Source organism: Cyprinodon variegatus, unplaced genomic scaffold (assembly GCF_000732505.1).
Source record: "Cyprinodon variegatus isolate N-32 unplaced genomic scaffold, C_variegatus-1.0 Scaffold86, whole genome shotgun sequence".
Classification (NCBI taxonomy): Eukaryota; Metazoa; Chordata; class Actinopteri; order Cyprinodontiformes; family Cyprinodontidae; genus Cyprinodon; species Cyprinodon variegatus.
The window spans coordinates 169,300-176,648 of NW_015150539.1; the positions used below are offsets into that span (position 1 = coordinate 169,300).

The 7,349-nt window shown below is 37.8% G+C and overlaps 1 long non-coding RNA gene across 1 annotated transcript in view; it reads right to left on the reverse strand.

Annotated features, from left to right (window-relative positions):
* Positions 1–2,091: 2,091 nt before the first annotated feature.
* The window catches only part of LOC107083865, a 6,420-nt gene continuing 1,162 nt past the window's right edge, over positions 2,092–7,349 (reverse strand). The window contains exons 3-4 of the long non-coding RNA XR_001481199.1: positions 5,056–5,268; positions 2,092–2,294 (exon numbers count right to left, since the gene is read on the reverse strand). This is a non-coding gene — a long non-coding RNA (uncharacterized LOC107083865). The remainder of the gene's footprint in view (positions 2,295–5,055; positions 5,269–7,349) is intronic.

The window sequence follows — 7,349 nt, forward strand, 5'->3', positions numbered from 1 at the left end:
GGACAAAGTCAAGATGTAAACCGGAAAAGACAAAATGACAACAAAGAACTAAGGAAACCTCAGGAAGGTGTCGCACAAGAGTCAGAACAATCTGAGGAACAGGAGGAATACACATATCACTGGAAAAGTGTACCTGTGTATGATCTAAGCGCAAGATCTCAACCTCAATCAGAGCCTGAACTCAGAGCCACAGCCCCTGAATTTCAACCTGTTAAACAAATTATTCAACCATCTACCACACAGCAGCAATGTTCCCAGCCGCATGTCAAAGTACAATGTCCAAAAGCACTAATCACAGCTGCTGTACCAGATTCAGCACCATAGACAGTTCCTATCATCACAACAACTGCTGAGAAATATCCAGTATCGGACTCATATGCTCTGTTCAAAATCCTGGGCTGCGTCCTTAGAAGGCCAGATTCGAAGGACGATGATGTCATAGCACGGCACCAAGGTCTGGTCGCATTCCAAGAGTTCTCTTTATGCGGCCTTAAAATGCGGCCTTCTTTTTGCCCGATTTGAAGGACGGGTCCGATGTATCCTCAGTATCCTTGGTTTACCCAGGATTCATTGCGAGATTCATTACGAGACCAAGAAAGCTGTGATCAGAGGAAAGGTTACTTGGCGCAGAACAGTGGTGAAAATTGGAAGTTAAGTTTAATATGATACAAGTCTGTGAATATTTTTTTATTTGTTTTATTTGTTCCTGCTGGATGGCACCTTTATTCCACTCTGGATTCTTGTGAGTGTAGTCTTTGTTCACTTTATAATAAAAAAAAACAAATAAACAAACAGTTTTGAAAACGTCGGTTCTCATTTTTTTGTCCTGCTTTGTGTGTCAACTTTCACAGTCACCGCCGAAGGGTAGACCTGTCCGAATTCACAGCCAAAACACTTCCGGTCTCCTTATTTTCACGGACTTCTAAGGATCCTGTCTAGGTAGACCGCATCCTTGGAGGATGCAGCCCAGGATTTCGAACAGAGACAAAGATTGCAATGGAAGCCATTGCACTCATTATCCTCAACAGCTCTTCCTGTTAGCATTTTAGTCCCCCCTCTGTACAATTATGTACAATTGTACAGAATTCTTCTCTCTTTTGTGAACATGTGCTACAGGAGGCTTCCCAGATTGATACCATGCACAATCTGGCTCAGGCAAGGTTAACGTTTCTTAACATGCACTTGTTCTTACTACCTGCAGCATTTTTCCTTGTCTGTGTTTCGGTTGTTCTGTGTTGGTCTCATTTTTGTGTTTGATGGTCTTTTTTATTTGCTAGTCTAATTTATGAGTTTGCAATACCTTTTACTGTTCATTTCAAGGTAATGTGCATTTTACTGCTGTAAGTGGCTTATTCACTGTTGAAAAGCTGTATGCATCCAAATTGTGTTTTGTATACACTCTGTTTACAAAATGACAATAAAGTTTGTCTAAGTCTAAAGTTGCTCTGAAATCATGTGTTTACATCATGGTTGCACCCCTTGGCAACCACATTTCTTTCCCTACTGAACTCACCTCATCAGTGTTGGCTTCGATGACCTTGCTCATCATGTTCACATAATCGTCTTCAGACTCCACACTGACTAGATCAAAGCGAAGGCCAATATCATTCAGGCTTCGGCAGTGTTCCAGGGCCTCCTCCCAGCTCTTGTTCTCCTTTACCAGTACCAAATTAATATTTCCATCCCAGAAACAGATGAAGGGAAGACGAGCATCACATAACTTTGTCTCCATCAGCTTGGTCAGTGAGAAGATGCTCACACAGTCACCTTCTCCACTTGGCCCAGTTTCCGTCCAGTTTACATAGTATGCATGCGAGCTCAATTCTAAAACAGAAATCAAAGCTTAAACTCAATAAGAAGCTTATGGTCTGTTTATTGAAAGGGAAAGCAAGATATCCATCCTATCCTATTTATGTGCCTCATGATTGTTTACATTTTCAATGTTTGTAACTTTAGTGTTTGCATTGTCAAAATTTTAATTTCAAAGTTTAAATATGTTGGGTCATATGTGGTGATATCATTCAGTGTATCAGTGGAATCCCAATTATAATATCAGTCATTACAGATTTTAACTCTGGTCATTACCTGCTCTCCGCAGTCCAGTCCAGCAGGGAAAGTCCAACTCAGTGAATATGTCGTTCATACTGGAAGTTCGGAAGCGGGCTAAATCACCATGCTGAAGCCTACAGTACTCAAGCGCCTCAAGCCAAGTCTTTGCTTCTGTTACAAATGTGTATGCATCATCACGCTGACAGACAAACATCAGACGAGTTTGACAATTTTGTATGTGAAATCTTTGGAGAAAAAAGAAAAACACAATTGATACAAGGCAATCTTAATCCAGCAGAGTAAATGACCAAATATCCAAAAGAAAACTGTCAGGTTTCAGCATGCCAACACAGCAGGCCATTAAAATGTTGCCCCCCCCCCCAAGTTTTCAGTTAAGTGGATGGTTTGATAGTCCTGCAATTTATTTACATGTGACTATTGAGAAAAATACCAACCATACAACCACATCAGAGCAGTATTTCTAATTGCTAGAACAGAATACTTGAACGAGCATCATTGGCATAATTTTTACACTTGGTTACAAATTTTTTCTAAAACAATTTAGTGAATAATTTGAACAAACCTTTATTGACTTTTATATTTCTGATGTACCTTAACTGAAGAAGTAAATGAATATTGTTTACACTTTGATATAGTTTTAATAGGATCAAAACAAGTTTTTCTGTAAAATTTAATATTATTACTTAATTGATAACTAAATAAGAAAAGAAAACATATAAGCAAATAAAAAGAAGCTAAATTTAGCTTCCCTCAAAAGTTGGACAATAATGAGTCAAAAAGAAAGTGTGATAGCTGTTTTGCTTTTAATAAAGGGGAAATTATCGTTTCCTGATCCCTATTCATTCAGAAAAGAATTTCTGATTAAATAAAACCACCTAGAGTATGTTGTGCAGATATACACGGATGGACAAAAAATTTAAACTTCTATGAAAATGAGCAAATGAAAGTCAGAAGTTGCTTTTCAACCATCCTTTAACATAATTTTAATTATAAACTCATGATTTAGGCCTGAACAAAACTAATGGTACCCTTCACTGCAAATATTGTTGCACAACCTTTTGAGACAAGTTCTATAACTGTCAATGAGACTTTCTTAATCTCTCTGCGGGTGTTTTTTCCAACTCCTCATATGTAAACTGCTCCAGTTGTCTTATGTTTGAAGGTTGCCTTTTCAAGATGTTATCACTTAACTTTTTCCAAGGATGCTCAATAGGATTTAAGACAGGACTCTTAGCTCTTTTTAGCAGTGTGTTTTGGTTCATTATGCTGTCGCAGACCCGTGACCTGTGACTGAGACCAAGCTTTCTGATACTTGACATCTGTACCCAATGTACCCCACACAGTTTCAAGACAGATTGTGCAAGATAAAGCAAAGCAGCCACAGAACATAAAAGAGCCTTCTCCATGTTTTACAGTAATGACAGTTTTTTTGTTTAAGAACATACAGCTGATGTGCCTTGGGAAATAATACGATTTTTGTCTAATCCAGGGCCTGAAGTTAACTGTTTTGGCCACCAGCCACCCAGAATGGCTGGTGGTATCAAGCAGATTATATATGCTCCTATAGCCTTAACCTTTAACATGCTTGTCTCAATTTTTTTTTTTCCAATCTCCTGAGATTACTCTTTCCATTGTTTCCTCTGGGCTGTGTTGAATGTGGTACACACCATGTCACCAAATAGCATAGTGTCTATCAGTAGCCCTATACATAGGCCTACTGACTGATTGCAAGATTGCAGAGACTTGTCATGTTAATTAGTATAAACACCCTGATTTAATTTGTCTTTGATATCTTTAATACATCTTTTCTAGGGGTACCATCATTTCTGTCCGGGCTTATTTTTATAATTTTTGTAAAGCCATTCTGTTTTTCATTTTCATAGAATTTTTATTCATCATTGATTTTTTCAGAATCAAGTTATTTCTGTAACCATTGTGAGTTTTTATTTCATGTTTCATTTATGTGCATAGTGTATAGTCTGCCTTTTGCTAAGCACAAGCCCTCACATCCTTACTAGCTATGTTAAGGTCAGGACTCAGTCCACTGCACCTCTACTGGCCATTGGGGCAGTTGCAGGCAAACAACTTCACCAAACAGCTAACATAAGGCAGGGTGAATGTCGTAGTAAATCTACTCTCCAGTCCCATCCAAGAAGGGTGTCAGACAATCTTGGTCTAACAAGCACTCTCATTGTGGTCTGAACCAAAGACAGTTGTTGAACAGTTGGGGCCAGCAATTTTTTTTTCTCACTGATATCTCATGCAAATATGCCAGCTATCTTACCTAAGTTTTCCAACCACTCCCCACTGGAGCTGTTACAGTATAGGCACACAGACTGACATTGAAGAGGACATTTCCCCCTACAAGGCTGAAGGTGTTCATGATCCTGCTGCACCTACTAAGCTGCTCATTGACTATGTTATGGTCTTTTAAGACTCAAGACAAGAGCACAGTCTACCACATGGCATAATATTCTCCATGGCTATGTCCATAAACTGATAGTCCATCCAGGTTATAAAGTTAGGTCTGTTCTAGTTCCATTTCTGATGTGAGCATTCTTTTAGCTTCCCAATTTGACACTGGAGGTTATAAGTGGTCTTTTAAGTTTTTCAACGGTGAGATTAAGTACGGCTTAATTAGTTCTTTATTTAACTGAAGAACTCCTGCTTTTCTGTGATTTGATGTGTTCAAGTTGTATATTTGAACATAATTGCTTTGAGCCATAAAAGTGTGGTTGTTGTTAATTTGCATTATTGATATGCAGTCTCCTTGACTACTGGTGTACACTCTTTCAAATTAACAGCTTGATTTATATAATGGAATTTCTTGTGGTTTGGTTAATGCTTAAGATTTTTTAATCCTATTCAAATAAGAAAAATTGCACAAGTGGTAGTGTAGATATATGGCCCCTTAGATGACAGAAATTTAACAAATTACTAGGTTCAATTAACCTGATTGTTACTTAAAAAAAACTCACGCATTACATTTTGTCTCTGAAGTTAACAGCAGCACAAGATCCCCACATGCGTAGATCCTTCCATCTCCAGTTTGAATAACGATAAATATATGTATGTTCATTAGACCATGTCCACCAGTAGGAATGATATTTGTATAGGCCGATCCACACCAGATATTCTTTCAAGTCCAAACTCTCCACCTCTGACTGGGTGAGGAAGGTGGCCAAATTGGTGTAATGGCTTTTGAGAAGAAAAACAAAAACACACAGGTTAAAATTGGCAATTAATAATGGTAATCACTCTATTTTTCTTCTTTTTTCCATCACCATTGAGTACTCAAATAGTTTTTTTGTGAATGAAAAGGTTGCTTTGTAGTAAGGATAAAGTAAGTTTGTGTTAGATTAACGGAAAAAAAAAAGTTAATCAAATTTTAACTAATACTATTAAGGTCTTATGGTTGTTTACAATTGGTCGAAATATTTCACAACATGATTTACTATATTTGTTAACCATTGTAAGTATTTTTGGAGAATAAGTTTAGGTCCTTTTCCAAACTTGGAGAAGTTTTTTGTCAAAGTTACAGTACATGGCCTCACAAACAAAGCCTTACTTTTAAATGCACCTGGTTTATGTGTAGGTACCTAACTATGGAGTTATTTTTGAGATTTTATTAACTCAAGGGGAAAAGAGCAATCCGAAAGGGGAAAAAAAATTTGAAAGTAAAATAAATATTTTAGAGAAAAAATGTTCACACTGAGAGCAAAAACGGAAGGTATTTGAGAGAAAATATTTTGTCCTAGGATAAATACAAGACTATTTTACATTAAAAAAAGCACTCTCAAAAATATATTTTAACTTTAAAATATTGTTTTTTTCAATCAGAGTAAAAAAAATTTCTCTAAAAAATAGATTTCACTCTCAAAACTTTTGTTTTAGACTTAGACTAAATGAAATTTTGTTTTGTACAACTCTCATGACAAATCTAAGTGCAGCAGTGATCAAATGTAAACAGTGTGGGAGAAAATGTATGCAATTATGCAGTGTTTTGGTCTGTGTTGTCAGTTTGATTTAGAGTTCAGACATGATTTAAAGTTTTTTCAACAGTTCAGCAGTCTAATGGCAGTGGGGAAGAATCTGCCGAACCTGCTTTGAATGCTTTGTAGCCTCTTCGCAGAGGGCAGCAGGGAGAACAGTCCATGGTGGGGGTGTGAGGGTTCATTGATGATGTGAATGAATGAATGCGGTTAGGTACAAGATTACACGCAGCTCCTCTCTATAGTCCTGGTCGTTGTCTGCAAACTTCACAATGTGATTGGTGGTAAACCTTGGGACGCAGTCATGAGTCATCAGGGTGAACAGCAGGGGGCTCAGGACACTGCCCTGAGGGGAGCCTGTGCTTAGGGTGATGACATCAGAGGTGTTCTGTCCGATCTGGACTGACTGAGGTCTGTTTGTGAGGAAGTCTAACAGCCAATTGTGGGGTGTATCGAAGCACAGCTGTGCAATTGGCTGTTAGACTTCCTTGTCTTTCCCCAAACCTAAGTCTTTGCTCTCGATTCAGTTTTTGTTCTCTCGATGTGAAAAACGTTTCATGGGCAGGCCTGAGTTCTATTGGGCAGTTTCAACAGAATTGACAGCTAAGTTGTGATATTAGGTGCAAAGTTCGCATGAGGAAACTTGCTTTCCCTGAGTGACTTGCTCCACCAGCAGGTGTGTTTGAGTTTAACAGTTCAGTTCAGTTCAGTTGCAGACAGTTTTGTCCATCTTCACCATAGACTTTTAACCTCACCCATCAAAACACCTGTAAACTCTGGTCAACATTCCAGGGGTCAATTTCAACAAGCAGATTTTTTGAGACGGTTCACAAAGAGAGTTTACTCAAACTCTGTTTCTGTTGCCGTACGAACATCCTACCCAGAGTGTCCTTGGTCTCCGCTCTCCTTACAGCCAATCACGCCGTTTTATTTCCTGATTTAGTCGGGAGATTTTTATCATAGTTTTGTGCAGGCAATAAAAAGTAAATAATTCACTGGGTACGTTATATGCATTAGGATTTAAAAACTAACATTGCATGTCCATCAGTTTTAGCTATCAGTGTAATTTTTCTTCTCTCCAATATATTAACTTTGAATTTAAAATTTTCCAATTTGAGATTGCTTATTTTCTTGAATTTAATAAAACACACAATAATCCCATATTAGAGGCCATGGACTGAAATCTTCAAAAAGTAAAAAAAAAAACCTAAACGTCCTAAACAGAACTTCGAATGACTTTTAGAGCTTTGTATTATTTTCCTTTCAATTCGCAATAAGCAATTCCTT